The sequence below is a fragment of the Tiliqua scincoides genome, chromosome 4, assembly GCF_035046505.1.
Source record: "Tiliqua scincoides isolate rTilSci1 chromosome 4, rTilSci1.hap2, whole genome shotgun sequence".
Classification (NCBI taxonomy): domain Eukaryota; kingdom Metazoa; phylum Chordata; class Lepidosauria; order Squamata; family Scincidae; genus Tiliqua; species Tiliqua scincoides.
In genome coordinates this window covers 59,076,567-59,103,148 of record NC_089824.1, presented here as the reverse complement: position 1 = coordinate 59,103,148, position 26,582 = coordinate 59,076,567, and the positions used below count along the sequence as shown (strand labels likewise).

General features: G+C 43.0%; 1 protein-coding gene across 1 annotated transcript in view; it reads right to left on the bottom strand.

Moving 5' to 3' along the window:
* The window catches only part of PTPRM (protein tyrosine phosphatase receptor type M), a 544,564-nt gene that overhangs the window by 377,002 nt on the left and 140,980 nt on the right, over positions 1-26,582 (bottom strand). The window lies entirely within an intron of this gene.

The following is a 26,582-nucleotide window of genomic DNA, read 5'->3' as shown; positions in this document are numbered from 1 at the left end:
TTACTTCTGAGTAGACAGGTGTAGGATTGGCCTCTCAGACTTGTAAAGCCAGGCGGGTCCTGATAGTGATATGCTTGAAATACAAGAACTTAAATTGAATGGGGTAGGGGTGAAAATCTTACTGATTCTTTTTTGAGGGGGGGGGGGGTTATTGCAGGCAGACTACTGAGAAAATTCACTTGGTGGAACAGAGCTGGCTTCCCCATAACAGGCTGCAGGGAAGGAGGATAGGATCTGCTACATGCCATCACCTCCTCCTGCATCCTCCTACCCCTGGTTATGGACAGTTTTGCCCCCTCCCCATTCCTGTTCCTATTTTTTTATTTAATTCATGAATACCAGTTCTGAATTGGACCACATGAAGTTTCACTATCATTCTCAAATATTCCAAGGCACCACTTATAAAGTGGTATAAATATTTTCATTTTCCATTGTGATTTTATTAAAAAAAAACTATTTTAATGTCAACTGAGACAAGATATTTTCTGCAAGTCAAAAGCTGTTGGATCAAAACGGTTCAGGCCTTTTACAAGTTAATTAAGATAACAGAAGTTTATAAATGGTGAGATGAAATGAAAGTTTCAACATACACACATTACCTTTTCGGACTCAAAATATTACAGTATGAAATGCTGAATGCCTACAATCACAAATACAGGAATGTGACAAAAAATCAATTAACTATTAAACTTAACCCACTTTTACTGACTTTCCTTTCAATATTGGGGCAGGAGGTAGAAATATTATAAGAGGCAAAGACTTTTGAAAGGGAGTCTAAAAGGATGCTAGATTTCTCAGATATATGAGGGCAATTACTTTTTCCTCGCATAGAGGAAGATTACCAGCACTGAAGTAATGAAGGCACAAGTGATATAATGCAAAACTTCACTGGCTTTCATTCAGAGAGTTTAGTTTATCACATTTCTGAATTTGTGCTAGCAATATAACTGAAAGGTGACCTTACATACCTGTGGCCTTACACACAATCCTTACCACCTCTCTTACAGACCTTACACAGCAGTGCAACTGCTCACTTCGTTGGGGTAATCCAGTGGTTTTCAGACAGAGGTGTCGCGATGCCCCAGCCTGAAGGTCCTGGCCTCTGCCCCCTTAAGGGGCGGGGGCAGCAAGGTGATCCCCAGGATCGCGTCACTAAGGGGGGCTGCAGGGACCAGGATGAACTCACCAGTTGCTGCAGCAGCTGTCCTGGAGTGTGGGGAGCCCTGTGCAAGCGTCTGCAGGGCTCCCCAGGCTTCTAAAAGTGAAAGTGGAGCAATCACACTCCACTTACGGTTTTGCAGAGGTGGAGTACAATTGCTCTTGGGGAGCCCTGCAGACACTGCTGCATGGACTGGTGAGTGCATCCCAATCCCTGCAGCCCCGTTAGCCACTCCCCGCCCCACCAAGACTTACTGCGGTTCAAACTCACCCTGAGAGTTTGAAAACCACTGGTGTAATCCTATTTTAAAACAGCAGCCATGTTAGAAGTCTTGAAGCAAAAACTACCAAAAAGTAGCACTTTACAAATTAAAATGTCTTGTGGCATGAGCTTTCATAATCAAGAACTCATTTCATCCAGTTCAATTATGTTGTAACATGATGTAATAAAGAATTTTGTAAAATATGACATGACTAATGTGTGTCGTTTTGGGTAGTTGTTAATTCTAGCAATTAGAATGTGTCTCATTCTAGGCGCACTGCTGGTACAGCACAGAGATTGCAATCCTATACACACTTGCCTGGAAATAAATCCCACTGAACACAATGGGAAACTGTTGTGACCCATTTCAGAGCACCTTCTGACCTCATTTAGGGCCCAATCCTATCCAATTTTCCAGTGCTGCTGCAGTTGTGCTAGTGGGGTGTGCACAGGGTAACCAGATACAATGGAGGACACTACGCCTATACCTTTAACCATTTTATAGAAGAGGGAATTTCAACAGGAGCAGCTCAACATGGAAGGGTTTAAAAAGCTGCACCTGCCAAACTTCCCTCTTCTCTACAATGATTAAAGGTATAGGCACTCTGTCCTCCAATGTATCTGGTCACCCTGGGTGTGTGCTGCATCCTGTGGTGGAGGGGCAGTCACTGGGAGCTTCTCAAGATACAGGAAAATGTGTTCCCTTACCACAGGGCTGCACTGCAGCTGCACCGGAGCTGGAAAGTTGGATAAGATTGGACCCTTAGGAACTTAAACATCTTTGGCAGCAGCGGACCTCCCCAGCCTCGCGCCCTGGGGCAAAGGTCCACTATGGCACCACCTGCGGGCTGTTGCTGCCCCCCTCACCTGAGGCTCACACAGCCTCGCACAACCTGAGCCTGCATTGGGGAAGCGATCTTTGGAATGTCTATTAAGAAAGCAGATTGGGAGAATAGCTGTATCATCATATACTTCCAATGCCTTATAATAAAACTTGCCTTGAGCTGCCCACCCTGGAACTGATACCACCCATGATCAGGACTTGAGCTAAGGGATGCAAGCTTTCTAGAGTCTACATAGGACAAAAGATTGCCCCAGTATAGAGGCCGTTGGGTGGAATGAAGTGAAGGGGGAATATAAACATTAACACAAATTAATTTCATCACAAACACAAATGTCATTGTGGTTTGCACTATGTAGCAGCCCAGCCTTATCTCCAAATGACTGTAGGATGTCCCCTGGTACTAACTTGCATAGCTGGAGAGGAGTAAGTATTATAACCAGGAAAATGTATTAAATACTTCGTCCAGGTTTCCAGCAGCGCTATAATGTCAAAAGTCTTAAGACAGTCGAAGAATCCCTTGTCATGCTTCTTTCTGCCCCAACCAGTTATATTCCATGATAATATTTTCAGAGCATGAGAAGGGGGGGGAGGGTGCGGACCAGAGGCAGAATATTTAGGGCACAATCCTAACCCCTTATGTCAGTGCTTTCCCGTACTGGCATAAAGGAAATGCAGTTCTGAGTTAAGGGAACAAACATTCCCTTACTTTGAGGAGGCTTCTGTGAGTGACATCCAGCTTCAGGATGCAGCACACATCCCATTGGGACCGCTATGCCAGTGATGGGAAGTACTGATGTAAGGGGTTAAGATTGCGCCCTTAGTCATTTATCATTTTGTATCAGGAGCATAGTTTCCAAGGGATCAAAGGATACCCACGAAGTAGGAATTGTTCCCTGAAGCACGGTTAAGTCCGGACTGGGAAAGGATGGAGTTACTGTAAAATTCTCAACGTTAGGACATTGAGCAAATGTCTGTGTTGAATAAGTGACAATATGGGATGTCTCCTCCTGAAGTTCCAAGGGAGTCAGTGAGGAGTTATTGGAGTTGGACTGAGGGTTAGAAGCAAGTGAAGTTACCGGACACTGAGAGTCATCTGCAGCCTTTCACTGCTCTGCTCTGACTGTATCCAGTTTCCCAATAACATCCAGTTGTTCATCCTTTGCAAGTCTTTTAAATAAGTCGATCATTTCTACAAACAGAGGTCTTTCATGGTTGTCCAATTGAAGTAATAAATCCAGAGGCGTAGCACACTCGCTTTCATCACTCCTTCCACTATTCAGATGAACCAGGGACTTTTCCTGTTGTTTAATATATCCTTCTGGAAGGTAGTAGATGAATTCTCCATAGATGGAGTGCCCAGGGATTTCTTAACTTGTTCTAGAGTGAGCAACTCATCCTGTGGTTTTAGCATTAAATCAGTCATCCTCTAAGTCTGCACTGGGGGAGGCAGCTTCTACTTTCTAGCTGCTTCTAGAGATTGATCTAAATGGGTATGGTGGAGTTGGTTTCTCTTGTTTTGCTTTCTTCTTGAGGTCATATAAGAAGGATGAAATATCACTTTTTTAAAGGAGTTATTTGCAAAAAGGGTTAAGTACAATTGATATTTTTCTCTTTAGTAAGGACAGACGAAAAGGTTTGTTAAAACACAGAAGCTAACACAAAATGTTTCTAAAGACAAAGAAAATGAGCTGAACAACTCTTATCAAAATTCAATTTTACCTGGTTAATGTTTGAATAATGATTTGATTCATTTACACGTTCAGGTTGTCCAACTAGCCCAGCAATAAATTTCCAGTCAATTAGAAGCTGTCTGTCATTACAGATTCCTTTTACAGTTTCTGTGGAAGGATTACTGTCACCCAGCTAATTATCTATTTCTTATCTACTGAGAACTGCAAATAGTCTTCATAATACTCTCACGTGTGCAAACTACTCACATAATGTTATACAAATTAGCATTTGCAGTAATATAGCAAATTAAAACAGCATCTAGTTTTAAATACCAGTTTTGCAAACAGTCAGTAACTGGCAGTTTTGTTGCAAGATGTGGCACTCAATCCTACAGTTCTACACAGTTTTTTGAAATGACAGTAGGTACCATGAAATTAGAAAGGGAACAGTGGCAGGGGTTTTCTCTCTGGAGTGATTTACTGTGGTTTTAGAAATCTCCTCAGTAACATATGCAATACAAATGCCATCTATAGGACAGTGATGTCACACCTTGCTGCAATGTTTCAGTATCTCTGCACATCCCCATCCCAAAGCCTTGTCCCCATACCCCAACCTCCTAGGTTCCCATTCTCCTACAGCTCACTTCCTAAACCCATTCCTGCTCAGCAGTTTCTAGGATAAGTTAGGATTCTGCCAGTCACAGAAACTGCTTGCTATCTACAGGACAAAAAATGAGCAAAGTAGGATGGTTATCTAAACCAATCTCCACCTCCTCCACTTTCTGGCCAGCAATGAACACCTGTATACTAGGAATACCTATGCTAACTGGGCAAAAAGGTACCTTTTAAAGTCATGTCCTCTTATATTTAGCAGGGGAACAGCAACTGTTCCTCTTCATTCCATCACTCTTCATTCACCCCAGCATGGAATCTTTTCCCATGGCTGTTGTCAGTGAGTCTTTTGTATATTTTTTTTAAAGAGTCTGAGCCTTTGAGGAACAGGGAAGCATTTATTTATTTCTGTGTAAACCACATTGTGATTTACTCAGTTGAAAAGCGGTATGTAAATATCATAACCTCTGGTCACAGAAGATACCACCAGTGCCAAATGACAAAGGCAGAGCATTCTCGAAGCACATCCTTACCCTTCCTCCTTCTGCTTACCCATACCCTTTCGCTGCATTCCTCCATTATGCTGGAGCGTAATGCAGTCCTGATCATGAAAAGTAATAAAAGCTTTATTCTGAGAATTCTGAGATAATGAGAGATTATTCTGCACTAGTCAGACCTCACTTGGAATACTGCACCCGGTTCTGAGCACCACATTTCATGGAGAATATTGTTACCGGAGATGCTGTAAAACATGTGTAAAATGTGCACACAAGGGGGATTTATTGTTTGTGCAGGGATCAAGTGCAGTGGTCTGTGGCACAACTCAATGGAATGGCACAAAATGAGGAGGGAGACAAGACTGTAAGTGAAACAACAGATAGTTTTTTACTGTGGGAATAAGAATATAATAAATGGGAATTGGGAATCAAGAAGATAATGCAATATATCCAATTGATTACTCACATCACTAGATGCCAAGCAACAGTGGTTTCTAGTTAGGAAGAAAAAGAAAGAAGAAATCCCTTACAAGGGTACACATAATGGTGCAAAAAGAAGAGAGAAAGGAAGGGAGCAGGACATCAGTGTCTTAGGGCAAATAGGGGGGTTAGCCAGAGGAAACAGGCTGAAGAACCAGGGGTTGTCCAGTAGTGGGAAGGGAAGGGAAAAGGTGAAAAATCTAGAGAAAGAAAGAGAAGAAGCAGAAAAGCAACAAGGTTCTAGTTGTAGTGTGAAACCATGGCAGAGTCTTTACTCTCCGTAGCCCAACTCAGAGTTACAGTCTAGGGGTAAGCCCCTTATAGGCCATAGAAACACTTTACACCCTTGCTGTGGGGAGCTGGTCTTTCCCACTCTTAACTAGAACTGCAGTAAAGTCCATCCTAATGTTGTTTTGGTCTCCCTCAACAAAGTAGTTAAGAGTATCTGCAGCGATACTTAGGGAAGTCTCCTTATACTGGAGGTCTCTGGCTGATCCCCAGGGCTCCCCATGTTTATAGTTTTAAATCAGCTGACCAAGCCAGGTGCACCTGGTCATGGAATTTTCTCCAAAAGGCAAGGCTTCTTCTAAACCAACCAGCTATAGTGTGGCGGGGAGATTGCTGGGAAAAACCAAAATTTGGCCTTTTCCCTAAAGGCCTGTGGAACTTGATGTTTCCATGCCATCAGCTCAAACAAAGCACCACAAGGCTGCGCTAGGACATGCTCCAGCATATGTTACATGTGTAAAACAAATATATCAGCAACAACACCGATAACCAGAAAGGGTTCACAGGAGGACAACTAAAATGGGGAGGTGCCTAGAAATATCAGTTAAAACACCTTGATATAATCAGTCAGGAGAAGAGAAAGCACAGTGGAGATATGATAGCCATCTTTCAGTGCCTGAAGAGACATCACATAGAAGATGGAAAGAACTTTTGGTGGCTCCTGAGGGCAGAACTATAAGTAATGAGTTTGAAACTACGGGGAAGCAGATTAAACTCAAAGAACTCTGAACTCCACAAACTAGAACAGTTTGTCTTGTGCTATAGTGGGCTCTCTCTCACTGGAGATTTCAAACTGAGATTGGACAACCACATGTCAGAGATGCATTAGTACTTGCCTGCACTGAACAAGAGTTTGGACTAGATTACCTTTAAGGTCCCTTTCAATTCTAACATTCTGTGGGTGGGACCAGATTCAGAGACAGGTGCATGCAAAAAGGATGCATACCGGCCCACTTGACTGTGGTAGTGCTTGGATGGTTGTCACCTTTTATCGCTGACCATACTCCTCAAAAGGTAAAAATGAGAAGGACCACACTCCTCATCCTAGGCTGAGCAGAGTTCACCACTCTGCTATGCAACCACCACGACTAGTTAACAGAGGGGGATTCAGAACTGCATAACAGGAACACAAATATGTCAAATAAAAAGCATAGAACATACCGATTTGCAGGAAAGTAATTTTGACCATTTTTTTAAAGTCAAGGGAATTCAAAATAGGATAAAAACTGAGGAAAACACAACCTATCTGAATTAATCAAGAGATCAAAAAATGAAGATATGAATATTCAGTTTTTATCTATTACATTTTCTGTGCTGACTATAACTCAGTATTATTTATGTGGTTCTAATCTGCACGAACAAGGATAGACCTGAAGAACATAAATCTAAAGCTCTCTTCATATGACAGTTTTCAGAAGTGGGTTTTGAAATTGCCTGGCTGTGCTAGATTAGTTTAAAAATATTTTTTTTCCTACAACAGGCAACTGACCACAAGAAGGCAAAACACAAAGGAAAATAAAAAAGACAATCAGCAAATTTTGAAAACATCAAAACATTTTCCTCTTATTCAGCAGCTGCTTTGTTCTTGAGAAGTGAGACTGGGTCTCAGCCAGTCTTTATGTCTGACAACAGACCAACACTTCATTAAGTACATACCACAGCTTGCGCTTGAATATTAAATTGTCATTTAAACTGTCAATTCCTCTAAGTAATGGCTGTTGAAAAGCTGATGAATAGTATCAAACCTCCCTTGTGGCTCACTGCCAAAGTAATCCATCCCCATTCCAATAAATTTCAGCAAGGAGTTCAAGGTTGACCATGACAAAGGTGGCTGCACCAAGGTTCCAATATCCCATATATACTTGCATTTAAGTAAAAAAAAAAAAAAAAGCCTCCAAATCAACCCTTAAAAGCGTGCTCGATGAATTAACCAGGTAACACCCATTTCCTACCGCAGACGCGTTCGCACAACATTAAAAAGTTGTGTTTTTGCAGCATTTGCAGGGAACTTCCTGACTGTCCATGCAATATTTGCAAATGCAACATTTGCAGAAAACCTCCAAACACACAACTAGGGTCAAAAAAATGAAATCATAAGGTGTATTTTCATTCATTAACTTTATTAATTTTAGTCTTCATTTAAAACACAGACACTATTACAAATTGGCACTTAACACCCATAGTGGTGGCATGAAGAATGTTAAGTGCCAATTTATAATAATGTCTGTGTCCCAGGTACCTTATTATTTCACTTTTTTGCTACTCTTCAGTAAATTCGATTGTAGAGTTCTTAGATAACAATTACTGACAAGTCGTTTGATGTGCAGGAATGACCGCCAGCTTTGCCAGGATTGGGACTCAGGTAAAATCAGAAAAAAATTATCTAATTCAAAGAATTTCATAAATACTTAAGTTTTGCACTTGTCTTATCTATGACTCACAGCAAATTTCATGATTTTAGACTCCCTGCCCTCGACTTATAAGTGAGATTGGCTTATATGAGTATGTACAGTAGACCAGTGGTTCTCAAACTGGTGGGTTACGACCCACCAGTTCATGTAAAACTTCCTGTCCCTTAAGGGGAGAGGCAGCGATGCAATCTCCAGGAACACGTTGCTAAGGGGGGCGCTTTAACTTACTGTGGGCTTCGGCAAGCAGCAGGAGGTGCGGGGAGCCCCACACAGCCCTCCACAGGGCTCCTCGAGGCTTGGAATGTTGAAAAACAGTGCACACAAACCACTTCTGGTTTCACGTAACAATCAGCAGATGGTTTGCGCGTGCTGTTTCTCAACATTCCAAGCCTTGGGGAGACCTGTGTAGGGTTGCATGGGGCTCCCTGTACCTCTTGCTGCTTGCCCAAGCCCACAGTAAGTAAAAGCACCCCTCACCCCCCTTAGTGATGCAATCCTGGAGATCGCGTCATTGCCCTCGCCTCTTCCACACATAGACTTACTTAGGGAGTAATTCTCCCTAAAAGTTTGAGAACCACTGCAGTAGACTATATAGAAAGTTTTCTACTTTGTAATCACTATTAACACCAGCTTCACACCAGAAGCTTCAAACTCGTATTAGCAACAAAGGAGTACTGTTGCACCCTAGCAGACCAATTTCAAGTTCACCCTTGTCAGTAGATAATATCAAAAATTCAGGCAACACAGTGGAAAGTTCTGGAACTCTAGGACACCAGTGTTAGATCAACTCGTAAGTCCGGGGGAATTAGGACACATTAAAAAAAATTAGCTTTGTAACTGATTCACATTGACTAACCAATTTCACTGAAGCAGAGTAAAATCTAGATGCTGAGACATTGTTCTGATTTTTGCATTCACGCATTGTAAACAGACATAATTATGGCATAACTTAGCAAACATTGTTTTGCACTGAACTTTTGTTTTCATTTTTCTTAAATAAAAATGAAATGAAATGAAATTACAGAAAAAGTTGAAGAATTAAAAACAGTTAAGGTTCCAATTTCTTAGCTGGTATTCTGGATAGTCGCCAGGATTGCACTCTGGAGAAGATGAGGCATGGTTCCCTGGAATGAGGATCAGGCTAATAAAGGGCCATTGATTGAAAGAAAAAGCTGTAGCACTGCAGGGTAGCTGTGTGTCACCTTCTTCTAAGGGCTTATAAATTCATGCTCTCCACCCTGGCATAATCTCACTTGCAACCCCCATCATTCTGCATAACAAATTAAGCCTAACTGCTCAGTAGCCAGACCATTTGGACAGTCTTTTCAGTCTCTTTTTCCAGGAAGCCCCTCCCACCAACTACCTAAGCATGGGGGCAGGTCACACCCTGCCATGCCTTTTGTCCCTTCAGGAACCTTTCCACCTGGTGTGCAATTGAGCCTTTGTGCCCTCCTGGAATGACACATCCTATCTCAATCAAGTTCAGGAAACTCTTTGCTACACATCCAGGAGATGTTCCAGATGCTATTACTCACTCAATAATTTCTTTGTATTCTTTGTCCAAAGTCCTATGACTTACACTGCCCTGGTTCCTGGGGGCAGAATTCTGACACTTTCTTCCCTAATGAAGGCATCCATGCTGTCCCTTCTGATAGTCTCTTCCGCTATAGAGATTTCCACTCTGTTTTTGGTAAGGTCCTTCCTGCTCAATTAAGCCTCTTTCCTGAGCAGTTGCTCTAATCTCTGGAACAGTCACTGTCCTTACCCACTAAGAGGCACCTTGATTGGGTTTTATGTTCCAATTTGGCTACGTTTTTCCTGCAGATCTCCAGGATCTGAAGCTCTGCAATCCAGTCCTGCTTCACAGAAGGACACTGTACTCCAGACAACTCAGCAGATTAAGAATAAGTATTTTCTCTTCTCTCTCCCTCTAACAGCCCAATCTTGAGCTGCACAGGACATCCAGGCTCAGCGGCACCGAGGGGAGCTGCTGCCCAATCCAGCGCCTCCCATGCTACTGCGGGAGGCACCTTGGGAGAAGGGGGCGTTTGTCTCCTTCCCCCAAGAAAAGTAAGCAGCCCCACAATGGGGCTACTCAAGCTGCTTGTGTAGGGTGCACAGCCCTACACGAGCGCCCTGGATCCTGTGGAACAAAGCTCCACGGATCCTCCTCCCTCTCCCTGGCACGCCTCCTGCCCGCTCTCTGGCATGCCTCCCTCTGCCCTCTCTCCGCTGGCCTCCTCCCTTTCCGAACATCTCCTCCCTGCCCCCGCCTACCGTTCCGCAGGTCGGCAGTCCGGGAGACTGCTGCGCCTTGGGAGCTGGGCGACCACCTGGCGCTAGCCCAGCACCAGCCGGTGCTGGGCTAGCATGGGCGGGAGCCTGGCGGTGAGCTCTGCAAACGTGCCTTATGGCACGTTTGCAACTGTGCTCAGTGGCACAGAGCTGTGCCACCGAGCGCAGGACTGGGCTCTAACAGTGTAAATCAGAGGTGTCAAACTCATTTCATACAGTGGGATGAATAGCATTCATGATGCCTGCTAAGGGTCGGAGGTGATGTCAAAGCAGGAAGTGATGCCATTAAGCAGGTAATGACCAGAAATAAGCACTATTTTCTTATTCTTTTCTTAGGGCCCAATTCTATCCAATTTTCCAGTGCTTGTGCAGCCATGCCAATTGAGCCTGCGTTGCATCCTCAGGTGGGGAGGCAGTCACAGTGGTCAGGGACATTTGTTTCCTTACCTCGGGGCTGCACTGCAGCTGCACTAGTGCTAGAAAGTTGAATAGGATCGACCCCTTACTCAATAACTTTATAAAGTTGAAATCTTTACAATATTTTCAAAATATGGGAGAGCCCAATTATCATGTAGGTTCCCTGTCACCAGTGACACCTCATGACAGCTCAGCAGCTGAAAGCAGATGGTGGTGGTGCTGGGAAAGACCGAGGGTCGGATAAAGAGCTTCTGGGGGCTGCATCTGCATCTGAGGGGCTTATGTTCGACACCTCTGGTATAAACAATTCTGAATCAGCTAAATCAGAGTTTCAAATAAAAAGTGAACAAATCCTACAAAGCCAAAGTAGTTCATTTCTGACCTGTTTGGAAATTATTCTTAAAATTAGATGTGTAAAATCAAGCTGCTTCTAAAAGCTGCTCCTTCCCAGCTAAATGCTGCTACAACCGATCTTGTTTTCATAGCAGAAGTCACTTTCTTATTTGTCATTGTAAACATAATAAAAAAACCCTGGATTTTATATATATATACCCCCCCCAAATGTACAGGCAGATGATTCCAAATTTATCTAATACTGAACATTTACGCTTAAAGAGAATCTCTTCAGCACAAACACACTTAAGGGAATAGCAAGTTTCAGAAGTCCCATTTTATTTATTAAAAATATTTTTGCACTGCATTTCTGTTCCATCACTGGGATGCGCATATTACAGATAAAGAAATCCAGAAAGACAGCAGTTTACCCATCTTTTCACACATCTGCAAGTGACAAGTGTTGCTGCATGCAGCACATGCACCTGTTGAATTGATGTGGGGGAAGTATGGAAAAGCAGCCTGGTTCCAGTCCTCCAATCTCATACCAAACAAGGAAGTTGTGTCTCTTTCTGCCACCCCTGAGCAGTGCAGGAGACCAAGTGGCAAAAACAAGGACTTGGTAAGGAAGCTGAGATCGGCAGGAGAGATGGGTTCACACAGCCAAGTAAGGAGTTGCTTACAGAACTATTGCACTGGCACTGTGCAGGTGATCAGGATAGATAGACCACTGATTAGGATACAAAAAATAAATCTCAAAGTGTTTAAAGCAGTAAGTTAATTTTTTTGAAAGAAAACAAATATTTTAAAAGTGATTATTATGTTTACCGTTATCAGCTCAATGAGTGGATTGTCTTATATCATTCATTTTAACTGAGGTCAGAGGCATTAAGTACTGGGTGAGTCTTTTAAATGGATGGTATCTCCTCATCTTTTCCTAATGCTCTGTCACTTTGCAATATATCTCAGTAATAAAATTCTCAGAGGTCATGCCAAGAAACAGAAAAGGCAGTGACTGGAAAATGTCAATGACAGGCAATCTTATATTAATATTGTTTAATAAATCTAGTAGAGTTATTTTGCTCATTCAAAGTAATTAACTATCAGATGAGGAAGAAACTGTTCACATTTTTCTATTTTTTTTTTTTAACAGACAGTAAAGTAAGATCCTGCCATGGCATGAAGTATTTTATGGTGCAGTCTCATTTTTCACCCTACCCATCTACCACTTTGGTATGCATTGTTAGCAGTTAGTAAACAGAATGAAATAAGCAATTCACTTCCTCAAAATCTTCTGTGCCAAAACAAACTGCACAATATTTCTCTTTGACCAACAGAAGACAGACAATATCACAGAAACTTGGCCAGGAGTGGTACTGCAGTATATCCTTCCTCCTCCCCCCTCAAAGTTACAATTTGTTTCCTCTTGAGACCAATAGTAATTTGGAGAGGGGGAGATTTTCATTAAGACCATGAGGCAAGAAGATTACCCTCTCCCATTATACCAAAGACCTGATCCTGATCTCCACCTCAGCTGTTTTTTCAAGTTAAATAAAGAGATAGAAGCTCTAATGACACTTCTAGCTTCACATGTGGTTTGATCCTGATGCTTTTTTTCAAACTCCTCTTTAATGAAGTAATGTCACTGGAAACTGTAATTGTGATTAGGCGGCGTTCTTTTGAGGAATACAATTTCAAGGTCAGTTTGTTGATTGTGCTATTTTAATGATACATTTACATGTTTAGACAATCCTATTGAATTATTAAACCAATGGTATACAACTTTATTTTTTATCATGGTCACTAATTTCAATCTTCAGTGCATATTTCAGGCTACTTCAAAATCCCATACATATTAAAAATGTTCAGTTGGTGCAAACATAATAGAATTGGACTGCATTTTAAAAAATACTTTCTAGTATGCTTTCCCTTCTTTAAAGCCTCACTGATTTATGAACATGTTAAGCAGATTATAAGTCACCCTGTTCTTCTCACTAATTCAATAAATAAATAAACAAACAAACATACTTAAATCTCAAAATTCTGTCTTAACAGATTTGCAGATTGGGTGGTCAACCTCTCAAAATGAGAAGAATGTTGAGGGAAGGGCTCATGGAGGGGCGAAAGAAAATTAAAAGATTAATCTTTTCTGACTCATGATCATTGTTTACTACTTTTCATTTTCATCATGTCTGAGCTATACTGGTGCAGCATTTTCCAGCACTGTACCAGCGTCCATCAGCGAGCTGTCTTCTAGACCAAGCTATTACACCAGCATACGCAGAGATACATTGGTGTATCTGGAGTATAGGATTGGCCTGTAAGGTCACATTTTTCAGTTTGTTGTTGATATTAGTGTACAGAATATTTCATAAGTCGGATTTAAAACTGTTCAGTTTAAAAAAAAATTGTGCATCTGCTTCCTCCTGAGTGCCCACTGGGCACATTATGTCAGGGCAACAAGCCATTGCTTTATCCTGCCAACTGGTTACCCATATTCCATGTGACTTTAGTAAAATCAAATATGTCATTAGTCAGTCAAAGGACTCCATTTAGTTTTTAACGAACTCCACTCTGCCAAGGATGCAGGTCACCCACCTTTAAAATTTGTAATCCACATGATCTAACAAACTGATCCAATGTTTTTCTCATTGGTTCCCATAGGTATAGGTTCCCATTTGTGTGTTCTATGTTCTCTAGCAATCCCAACAGAGTGATCATGCCCCATATTGCACACTATAGTACACAAGAAATTGTTTCAAGCTGAGGCTTATGAATTGCTTGCTACTAGTGCAATATAACAGGCTTCAGAATTAGACTGAATCCTATTTCCAACTGCAGTTGTGTTGAGCGGTTTTTGGAGTCTCAGTTGACTCCAGTGGAAATGATTTACCTTATATCATCTCTTTTCGAGATGTAGCACTATACTGATGGGGGGATGGGACTGATTTTTGAGCAAGCACAGCTCCACCTCACTCCTTCCTCTCCACATCCCGAATTCTGCCCATTTTGCCCCTTGCACAAACAGTGTCAAGGGTGAGTGCCTGTTATGTTATTTCAACATACTGTAATTTGACTGACAGCATTACCATGCTGACAAATTCATTGTGCTAGTACGAGGGTCGCCCAGAAAGTAATGCACCACATTTTTTTTCTTCAACAATTATTTATTGAACACAATGAAACTTACACACAAGAAAGAATGATGTTTCTTCTACACTCCCTATTTTTCCACATAATCTCCGTCCAGTTCTATGGCCTTCCTCCAGCAAGACACAAGGGCATGTATGCCCTGTCGGTACCACTCCTTGTTCTGGTCACGAAGCCATTTCTGCACTGTGTGAATCACCTCTTTGTCATCCTCAAAATGTCTTCTGCAAATGGCATCCTTTAATGGCCCAAACAAGTGGAAGTCTGAGGGAGCTAGGTCAGGGGTGTAGGGTGGATGGGGTAACACAGTCCAACCCTGTTTAGTGATGTGTTCCGAAGTCCTCAAACTTGTGTGAGGCCGAGCTTTATCATGTTGAATCAAACATTCACCTGGGTTGTTATGGCGCCAAAGTTGCTGGAAGTGCTTCTTGAGTTTGGTTAATGTCTTCACATAAGCTTCAGAATTAATGGTGCTGTCTCTTGGCATCACATCAATGAGTATGACGCCCTCACAGTCCCAAAACACAGTGATCATGACCCTACCGGTGGAAGCAGTTGCTTTGAATTTTTTCTTCTGTGGAGATTGAAGATGACGCCATTCCATCGACTGTCGTTTTGTTTCGGGCTCAAAATGGTGAACCCAGGTTTCATCACCTGTCACAATCCTGGACAAGAACGCTTCCCCCTCACCTTCAAAACCTTTCAGCAACTCAGAAGAAATGTTTTTTCTGAGAGATTTGTGGTCCACCGTAAGACAGCACGGAACCCATCGCGCACACACTTTTGAGTAATCAAGAGCACAGATGATTGCACCCACACTTCCTTTGCTGATTGACAGCTTCAGCGCCAACTGCCTAGTTGTTATGCGTCGGTCCTCGCGAATGAGCACATCAGCAAGCTGCGTCTTGTCAGGTGTGACAGCCGTGGATGGCCGCCCCGAACGCTGCAAATCTTGGAGCTCTGCCGAACCGCCTTCTAATGGCCTCACCCTCTGTGCCCAGTGACTAACCGTACTTCTGTCGACTGCAGATTCTCCATAAACTGTACACAAACGTTTGTGAATGTTCCCAACAGTTTCTTTCTCCGCAGTGAGAAATTCAATGACGACACGCTGCTTGTAACGTACATCACTTACAGACGCCATTTCGAAACACTGCTGCAGCTACGCTATCTGTCTGAAGAAACCAAAAATTTGTGTGCGTACTCCTGAAAATTAAAATAATGTATATCTAAAGTTTCGCATTCGTACCATTACTGTAGGCTGAGAAAAAAAATGGGGTGCATTACTTTCTGGGCGACCCTCGTATATCTTTGTATTCTACAGGAACAAGGGAATTTAGCAGAAATCCTATATTCAGTAGGATGAGGATAAGATTACACTTCTAGTTTTTTTCATCAATTTGTACTGTTAGTTAACTGCAAAGAGATCTGCAATAGATTGACTGTTGCCCTCCTATGCTGCTGAATCTTTCCCTATAATACTAAAGGTTGTTATCCAAGGCATTTTAATTGTAGCATAATAATTTAAAGTATAATTACTGTTTTCCTTTGTTCTTTGCATTCTTTTGTGTGCGATTACAAAAGCATTCTAACATTTAGATTCTCTCAAAGACACTGAAAAAAACCTAATCTCATTGTTGCATGTGAGATTTCTAAATGAAACTGTCTTGATATAATCTTATTTGAAAAAGCTATAAAGCATGTTGTTAGTGTGAAGTATTGTATTGCATTTAACAACAGCTCTTTCAAGAAGCCTTTGAACATTGCAAAGTGGCAATAAAAGTATGGGGATGGTTTACTTGAAATTTCAATTCCAAGTGCAAGTTTATTTTAATACATTCTTGATCACAGTTAGCATTTAATATATATTGTGATTCCCTTATCCAAGTGTTGCTGATTTCCTGGACTGCTGCAGATGTTGAGTAAATTATTATCACTCTATGCATTATGGCTGCCACATGGGCACTGTCATTGCTGAGTAGCGCTGGCATGGAGAGTCTCCACGCAGTTTGGTAATTGGTGTGGAGCAGCGCCGGGTGCTTAGCTTAAAATACTCTGAAAACAGAGTACAGGAAGTAGAACTGCTAGGAGAAGCAATACCATGCAAAAGAGATTTTTGGCAGCCTCCATAACATTTGAACTGGCCCTTAATCAAGCTCTTGATTAAAATGCTAGACAACTGTGTAAGATTTAGCAGCCTCTTCCCCTTGGAAATGTACCCTTTCCACTTTCACATGTAGAACTGAAATATGTATTCGCACATTGATTTCTTTCTCATGTGATTCAGGAAGGCCACTCTTATGTGAGCAAATCTCAACCAGGAGTTTCCAGGAAAGTAGATTCAAGCATCTAGTGATTCTGATTGACAGCAGGGCAAATACTATAAGCAGTTTGGAGGGTGTGAAAAAAACCTGTTACAGGGATGCTGTTTTCAGCATGTTTTACAATTGTTGCTGAATAAATGATAATCATAATGGATAAAGTTATATAGTTTATTGTTACTAGTCGTAAACATGTAGGCAGTATTATTTTGCATGCAAAATGGAGGGGAAGGACATAAACTATTGGTTACCAGAATTTGATTTAGTACTGGAGAACTTTTAAAACAACATGCAAACCCTACATTTCAGCCTGTACTTAGAATTATGTTAGGGTTTTCCTTTATGTTTGTCTTGAGGACAATCATTGTTGGTATTATTGGTACAAAATGCAGCATACTTCTAGTATTCATTACATTTCTTGAAAAATTGAATATTGAAACTGAATCACATATCCCTCTGCCACTCTTGATGCATTAGCTCTCTTCAGCTCAGCTCTATCTTCCAGCTGAGATGAGTTCTCCAGGCACAGCAAGAAAGATTCTGCAATCAACTGCTGAGTCCTACAGAATACAAACAGAACAGAATGAGAGCTGCAGCTCTCTCTTTCTCCTTGACTGCAGCAACAGTCCTTTGGCCTCCTTCTTGCCTGGCCTTTCTTAGCAGGGTGGGAATTTTCTAGCCCATTTTGCAGTGTCCAGGATGCATGCTAATCAGGGCATCCATTATATGAAATATCAACTCAGAACAAACAACAACTGTTTGCCTTAGCCTTTCCGGTTTTATTTTAAGGGCTGGAATTGTTCCAATGGTATATTATGAGGTTCACACATCAAAGTAAATTTTGGGTCATTTTTTTTCTTGAGTTTGTTCTACTTCTCTGCTAATAAAAAGAAATTATAAACTGATTTGACATTCAAAACATAATAGCATGCAATTTGCAGTACATGTTTAAACTTCAGAGAGTCATAATAATGCACTTGCATCAATACTAGTGGATATATTTAAATAGATATTATGAATGCCTACCAGTGTGGGCATATTCAGATGCATATAACTTTCCATGAGGTTTTGATGTCCAGTGTTGACCTGACATTATTCAGAAGCATTCCCAGGTTGGGGGGGGGGGGGGGGGAGGAGCACAGCACTGCTGATACAAAGGAGACGGGCAACTTACGCGGAATGTTGAGGCACTTGTAAAAGGGCTGTGCCTCCCCTCTGGGTATGCTACTAACATTATTGCATACTAGAACATTCTAGGGTAATTATTTCTTTACCTATAATTAGAGGTGTTTGTTTTGGTCAGTAAGATAGGTTTACAGCCTTAGCCTTACTGAACACAATGGGATTACTTCTGAGTAAAGGTAAATAACACCTCTACCCAAAATTTTCCTAATTTTCAAACATCTATACCCATAATTCTGTCAACTGAAAAACCATGATGATATCATTCTTGATGTGCTAGTTTAGATACCTATTACAGTGGAAAATAGCAGTTCTGGAGTTGGACTTAGACCTGGAAGATCCAGGTTCAAAGCCCCACTCAGCCACAAAACTTTCTGGGAGATCTTGAGGCAAGGGAGAAGAGGAAGGAATTGGAGGTGGCACATAATTATAATGCCATTGGACTCTGTGGACCAATCATTGCGTCCTAGTTTGCAAACCCTGCTGTAGATATTATATATTATAGGGATACATTTGTCTACCTTACTTTTAATACTAGAACCAGGGATCATCCAATGAAACGAACCAGTAGGGAATTTAAGACAAACAAAAGGAAGCACTTTGGCTGTACATCAAATGTGCAGAAAGAAAAATAGCTTGCTCAGAAATAATTGCAGATTAAAAAATGTAAAAACTACATCCACATATTTGTCCATATTTCCGAGACAATATCTTCACAGCCATAAATATTAATGTCTGCGCATCTCAAGGCTTGTCATTAGTTCTGTCATATTCTCAACAAATAAGAGGAAACATAAAGGGACAACTTCCATTGTATTCGCAAAGAAAGCCATCTGATAGGAAAAAATAATTGTTCAAAAAGCTTTAGGCACGTTAACAATCACTTTTCACCTAGGAAATATCAAGAATATAAGTTATGAAAACAATTATCTGAATGTTTCAGATGTTCTGAAAGCAGCTAAAGAACATCACACATTGTCAGGGTCAATCGTTCAATGCATAACCCCAGATGCCCTGTGAAAACATAAACAGGATTCCTCTGCAACCATCCAGTGCAACGCTCTGGTTCTTCAGAATTTGTTTAGCCAGATTCCTGGTCCAAGCTTCACTTAGAGAATTATGCCCACTTTAAGCTAATTAGCTCCCCTTCTTTCCTCAACAATGGCCCTATTTCTGCGCTGCAGCACCACTGGACCCCACTACCAGGGTAGCTTGCCTGTTCAACCTGCAGAGGTCCTCCTTCCTTCCCTCTCTTGCCAGCAGCTCCTCCTGCCACTACAGCAGCACCTTGGTCCTCCACAGGGCTTGGGCATGGCAGCCTCACACCAATCTCCAGTGTCTCCAGCAGTCTCCAGCGTCCATTCAACCATCTATCCTTCAGTCAGTTCCAGTAGTCCATCAGCCATTAGTTCCTCAGTCCTTTAATCCATCAATCCAGTCTCAAGCTTCCCTCCTTCTGCTACCCACACCCCTTTCCTTCCTGCAGGTGCTGCTTTTATCCCTGAGGGATTGCCTTCAAGTAGCTGTGCAGCACACTCACTGCAATCTTGCCTACCAGAGCAAGAGGCCACTATCGACACCACACTGTAACTCCTTGAGGTATCATGCACATTTCTATTATAGAATCCAAGTAAAGAACAATATTCTAGGCCAGTAGATCTCAAACTCCTACAGAGGAGATGGGAACCAGGTAAGTATTTGGGTAGGCAGGGAAGGAGTTGGAGAGAGGGGCTTTCACACAGAAATGGAAGTAGTTGCTAATCGAAGGTAGGGATTGTTTACAGAAGCTTCAGAGGACATCAGAGGGGGCAGCAAGCCTCCTGGACTCTGAAGGGGCCAGCTCTGCCTCCAAGGTAAGAAATAAGCCCCTTGGCAGTGGCAGCACTCTGCAGCACTGTTGCTGCCATTGGAACAGAGGGGAAATTAAAGGGAAATGCCTTAAGGGGAAATGCCCTGCTTCTGGTTCCTCTGGTGCAGGGGTTCCCAAACCTCAGCCCGGGGGCCACTTGCAGCCCTCGGGGGCTCTCAATCCAGGCTTCTGGGAGCCGCCAGTCTGCAATGAGCCTCTGGCTCTCCAGAGACTTGCTGGAGCCTGTGCTGGCCCGATGTAACTGTTCTCAGCATGAGGACGACTGTTCAACCTCTCACCTGAGCTGTGGGACAAGGGCTCCCTCCACTACTTGCTGTTTCATGTCTGTGATGCAGCAGTGGCAGCGAAGGAAAGGCTGGCCTTGCTTTGCACAAGGCCTTTTATAGACCTTGAGCTACTGCAAGACCTTCATTAATTCACGTAAGTTCATCTCTAATTTATTCAAATTTAAAATTTAAATTAATTCTTTTTTCCCCCTGGCCCCTGACACAGTGTCAGAGAGATGATGTGGCCCTCCTGCCAAAAAATTTGGACACCCCTGCTCTGGTGGGTTGTGACCCACCAGGCTGGGAACCACTGTTCTAAGCTTTATGGAGATAGCAATAATTTTAGGATGGGAAGCATTTGTATCTGAGGGTGCAATTTTAACCTACTTTCCAGCACCGACATAAGGGCAATGCAGCTCCAAGGGAAGGGAACAAACATTCCCTTAATTTGAAGAGGCCTCTGTGAGTGCCACCCAAAAAGTTGATTAGGATGTGGGCCTGAGTGAGATTCTTTCACAGGTTTTTTGAAAACTAGAGCCTCTGCTGGAGCAACTAGTGGTATTTGAGTCTCAAGATTCATTAGTGCAATTTCATCTTAGTTTAATATATTGAAAGTGCATGTTATTGATCAACATGAAACTTCAAAATCTTTTGTGACAAAAATGGTGCAAAGCAGGCTTGTGCTCTAGTCTTCTTTTTTTTTTAATGTTAACACGATCAGTTGATTTTCAAGGGCTTTTTCAATCTTCTCTTTTCTGCTGTTTTCAGTTGCCTTCCGGGGCAAAAGGCAAAGTCTTGATCCACTATTGTATTGGCAACCTTCAGTCTCGAAAGACTATGGTATCGCGCTCTGAAAGGTGGTTCTGGCACAGCGTCTAGTGTGGCTGAAAAGGCCAATCCGGGAGTGACAATCCCTTCCACACCGGGAGCAAGTGCAGTCTGTCCCTGGTCTGTCTCCCTGGCTATGGGCCTTCCTTCTTTGCCTCTTAGCCTCAGACTGTTGGCCAAGTGTCTCTTCAAACTGGGAAAGGCCATGCTGCACAGCCTGCCTCCAAGCGGGCCGCTCAGAGGCCAGGGTTTCCCACTTGTTGAGGTCCATCCCTAAGGCCTTCAGATCCCTCTTGCAGATGTCCTTGTATCACAGCTGTGGTCTACCTGTAGGGCGCTTTCCTTGCACGAGTTCTCCATAGAGGAGATCCTTTGGAATCCGGCCATCATCCATTCTCACAACATGACCGAGCCAACGCAGGCGTCTCTGTTTCAGCAGTGAATACATGCTAGGGATTCCAGCACGTTCCAGGACTGTGTTGTTTGGAACTTTGTCCTGCCAGGTGATGCCGAGGATGCGTCTGAGGCAGCGCATGTGGAAAGCGCTCAGTTTCCTCTCCTGTTGTGAGCGAAGAGTCCATGACTCGCTGCAGTACAGAAGTGTACTCAGGACGCAAGCTCTGTAGACCTGGATCTTGGTATGTTCCGTCAGCTTCTTGTTGGACCAGACTCTCTTTGTGAGTCTGGAAAATGTGGTAGCTGCTTTACCGATGCACTTGTTTAGCTCGGTATCGAGAGAAAGAGTGTCGGAGATCGTTGAGCCAAGGTACACAAAGTCATAGACAACTCCAGTTCATGCGCAGAGATTGTAATGCAGGGAGGTGAGTCCACATCCTGAACCATGACCTGTGTTTTCTTCAGGCTGATTGTCAGTCCAAAATCTTGGCAAGCCTTGCTAAAACGATCCATGAGCTGCTGGAGATCTTTGGCAGAGTGGGTAGTGACAGCTGCATTGTCGGCAAAGAGGAAGTCACGCAGACATTTCAGCTGGACTTTGGATTTTGCTCTCAGTCTGGAGAGGTTGAAGAGCTTTCCGTCTGATCTGGTCCGGAGATAGATGCCTTCTGTTGCAGTTCCAAAGGCATGCTTCAGCAGGACAGCGAAGAAAATCCCAAACAAGGTTGGCGCAAGAACACAGCCCTGCTTCACTCCGCTTCGGATGTCAAAAGGGTCTGATGTGGAGCCATCGAAGACAACAGTGCCCTTCATGTCCTTGTGGAAAGATCTGATGATGCTGAGGAGCCTGGGTGGACATCCGATCTTGGGAAGAATCTTGACGAGGTCGTCTCTGCTGACCAGGTCGAAAGCCTTTGTGAGATCTATGAAGGCTATAAAGAGTGGCTGTCATTGTTCCCTGCATTTCTCCTGCAGTTGTCTAAGGGAGAATACCATATCAGTGGTGGACCTGTTGGCTCGGAAGCCACACTGCGATTCTGGATAGACGCTCTCTGCAAGTACCTGGAGCCTCTTTAGTGCAACTCGGGCAAACAGCTTTCCTACAACGCTAAGGAGAGAGATGCCACAGTAGTTGTTGCAGTCACCCCTGTCACCTTTGTTCTTGTACAGCGTGATGATATTTGCATCCCTCATGTCTTGAGGTACTCCACCTTCTCTCCAGCAGAGACAGAGGATTTCATGCAGCTCAGTGACGATGATCTCTTTGCAGCATTTTAGGACTTCAGCAGGGATGCTGTCTTTTCCAGGTGCCTTGCCAAAGGCAAGGGAGTCCAGGGCCACGTGAAGTTCTTCTAGGGTTGGTTCACTGTCAAGCTCTTCCAGCACAGGCAGTCACTCAATGTTGTTCAGTGCTTCTTCGGTGACTACATTTTCTCTGGAATATAGCTCAGAGTAGTGCTGCACCCAGCGTTCCATCTGCTGCGCCCGATCCTGGATGACCTCGCCTGTGGCAGACTTCAGAGGGGCAATTTTCCTCTGTGTTGGACCTAGGGCCTGCTTGATACCGTCATACATCCCCTTGATGTTGCCCGTGTCAGCTGCTATCTGTATCTCGGAACAGAGCTGGAGCCAGTAGTCGTTAGCACATCTCCTGGCAGTCTGTTGGACTTTGCTGCGAGCAGTTCGGAGGACCAGCAGGTTGCGCTCACTGGGACAGGCCTTGTATGCTGCTTGAGCTCTCCTCTTTTCCTCAATGACTGGTGTCAACTCCTCAGAGTGGGCTTCAAACCAGTCTGCCGCCTTGTTGGTCTTCTTGCCGAATATGGACAAGGCGTTGTTGTAAACGGTATTCTTGAAATGTTCCCATCTGTTGGATGCGTTTGCGTCGGCCGGGCCTGGAAGAGATTCCTCAAGCGCTCGTGCAAATTCCTCCACTTTTCTCTGATCCCGGGTCTTGCTGGTATCAATGCAAGGTCTTCCTTCCTTTTTCGTGTGATACAGTCGCTTTGTTCGCAGTTTCACTCTGCTGCACACCAGGGAGTGGTCAGTGTCGCAGGCAGCACCATGATAACTGCGTGTGATCTTGATGCTGGGAAGGCTGGAGCGTCTGGTAAGGATCAGGTCGAGCTGGTGCCAGTGCTTTGATCTTGGATGTCTCCAAGAGACTCTATGTTGGGGCTTTGTGTTGAAGAACGTGTTGCTGACACAGAGACCGTGATGACAGCAAAACTCTAGCAGGCGTTGGCCATTTTCGTTCATCCTCCCAGTGCCAAACTGACCTAAGCAAGTGGGCCATGAACTGTTATCAGCACCAACTCTAGCATTGAAATCGCCGAGGATGAACAATGGCTCTTTTACAGGGATTTTCTTGACAGTGGTGGCCAGGTCATCATAGAATTTGTCTTTGGCTTCTGCTGGAGACGACAGAGTCGGTCCATAAGCACTGATGAGAGTGACAGGTCCTGCTGATGACTGGAGCTGCAGGGACAAAATTCTTTCACTTCCCACAGTAGGTGGGATGATGGATTTCAGCAGGGTATTTCTGACCGCAAAGCCAACGCCATGTTCCCTGGTTTCGTTTGGTGGTTTTCCCTGCCAGAAAAATGAGAAATTTCTCTCCTTGACAGATCCGGAATCTGGCAGCCTAGTCTCTTGAAGGGCGACGATGTCCATCTGCAGTCTGCTCAGCTCCATGTCGATGACAGCTGTTTTGCGTGTGTCGTCTATTTCTTGCAGGTCATCAGAGAAGCCAGGTGTCATTGTCCTAACGTTCCAGGTGCCCAGCTTTAGGGCAGTAGTTTCCTAAACTATACTAAACTGATCCACTATACTGTCCTGGGATACTTCATTAATTTCTGGCTTGCTATACCTATGTGGCATTCTGCCTTATCATCTTTCAGTCTTCCTGCTGGGGGGAAACAAATCCTCGAGGGTGTGTACTGAAGCATTATCACTCTCACAAGGCCGTGACCTTCCTCAGCAGATTGGAACATTATCTACCTTCTCGGGCATTAATGTGATGTTTGGCACAGGGGATTCTAGAATTAAACTCTATCTGTCCCTTCAGTGACAGCAATTTCTAATTTATTCTAACTTCAGAAGAGACATCATATACAGAATTATAATCAACTCTTTTAAAATATAAAACCACTCTGATTTGAAAAAAGGAGCTCTTCCAGATTCAGCTTCCTAGGAAGACTTCAGCTATAACCTGGGTAAATAAACATGAACTTGTGGAAGCTGGAGTTGATGAAGCCAGGAAACTTTGAAGACTTAAAAATGCTACAGTGCAAAATGAGGAAGTCTAGGGAGGAGGGAATTGATCACAAGAAAGGTGGTCTTATATAATTCAACAAGAATAAAGGGAACTTTACATCCCGATCCTAACTAAATCTCCCGCTGATGCAGCTATGCCAGTGGAGCAAATGCTGCATCTGGGGCAGGGGGACACTTGCAAAGTCTCTTCAGAGGAAGGGGAACTTTTGTTCCCATGCCTTGAGGTAAACCTCCGCTGACCAAATGGGTTTACTTGGATCTGCACCAGTCTTGTTGCTGGCTTAGGTCTGAGAGACTCAGGGAGGGGAGGAGAGAGGAAAAGGGTTAGATCAGGTGCAAGCTGCTGTTGCCAGAAACCACCCCCGTTTGAACTTAGTGCTCTGCTAATCACATTTTTAATATTTTCTGTGTAGAGAAGATGAATAATGTGCACACATTTTATATATATTACTGTATATATTTTCTTTTAACCACTTTTAATCTTAGTGTTAGTTTTACTCTCTGTCTTATTTTGCAGAGAGCATCATTTAGCTATGTGCAATTAAGGTCACCTACTCACTTGAATAAACCTCAAGTTAATTTGAAAGGGAATCGTATCTCCATTGTTATATATTCAAGCCTGCTTTGCTTATACATAAATAAACATCTAGACGTTAAACTATGCAAATTGTATCTTTTCAACTTTTACAAACCTGGGACTGGGGTTTGTACAAACGGGACTGGGGAGGGCAAATATTTTTCTGACTAGAAGCACAACCTTTTTTCTTAGAGTATCTAAAACAGCGATTTGCAACAATTGTGCCATGACACATTGATGTGCCACAAATGATCCACAGGTGTGCAGGAGTTTGAGTAAGGGTCATTTATTAGTAGGTCCATTGGGGATATGATTCCCCCCCACCGGCAGTGCCTTGTCCATTATAAAAAAACCAATGGTTTGCCTTGACAGTTTTAGTGCCTTGTCAGTGTGCCGCGAGAGGAAAAGTTTGAAAATTGCTGATCTAAATATTCTGTAGGTAAAGAGAATTGTAGACTTGAAAATTGTAGACTTTGTAGAAAATTGTAGACTTTGAAAATTGCTGATCTAAATATTCTGTAGGTAAAGAGAATTGTAGACTGTCACAATGATCCTCAACTGATGATAAAAGGGATTCAAAGCAGCTCTGTGTGGATACACAGCTCCCCTTCAATAAAACATTTAGGAAACACTGCTCATGAAGATATGAAGGACCATCAGCAGTCTGGAATGATGGCTGAGACATCCATAAGATAGGAGTTGAACCTTTCTAGTCTCAAGTCTTGAACATAGACTTGAGATGCGGTGCTTAGAATTTTTTGCCAACTCTATTCTCAGGGTTACAGCCATTTCTGCTAGTTACCACTGAATTCCATAATTATCTGAATAATAATTGCTGTCTTGTTCATGGTTACACTGGATGTGTGATCCCTGATGTGGCAGAGCCAATAGGAGCAGTGGACTGCTGAGGGGGGTACTCTGAGATTGCCCCCCTCACCAACTGCCATCTAACTATTCCCTTTAGTTGCATCCTAAACAAGTTGGATCCATTTGAGTTAAATCCATTTGCACCAGCCAATGGCACAGCAGGCCACCTGCTGTGGGAGCAACTCAGGTGATGGAGGTTCCCACGAGGCCATAGCATCATGAGGATAGGATTGTGCCTTTGATGAGTAGTTCACTTCCAGCATGCCCTATGCTCTCCTTGCTCCTTCATCATCACCACCATGTTTGTTAACAGTGAGGACATGTCTGAATAGATAAAAATGGAGATGGCATGGAAGTTGGGTCACAGTGTAGTGGCATATTGTAAAGACAAATACAAACTGTAAAGCACTTTTTATGATAACACATTCTACAATAAAGAAATAAAGATACAAATATGAGCTACTTCAGTATTTAAATATGCCAGTAGATTAAAATAAATAAAATATACATATCAAGAGTTATCTTTTGCACTTTCCGTAATACTGTCTAATTGATCATGAAAATGTACTGTCATTAACTCGC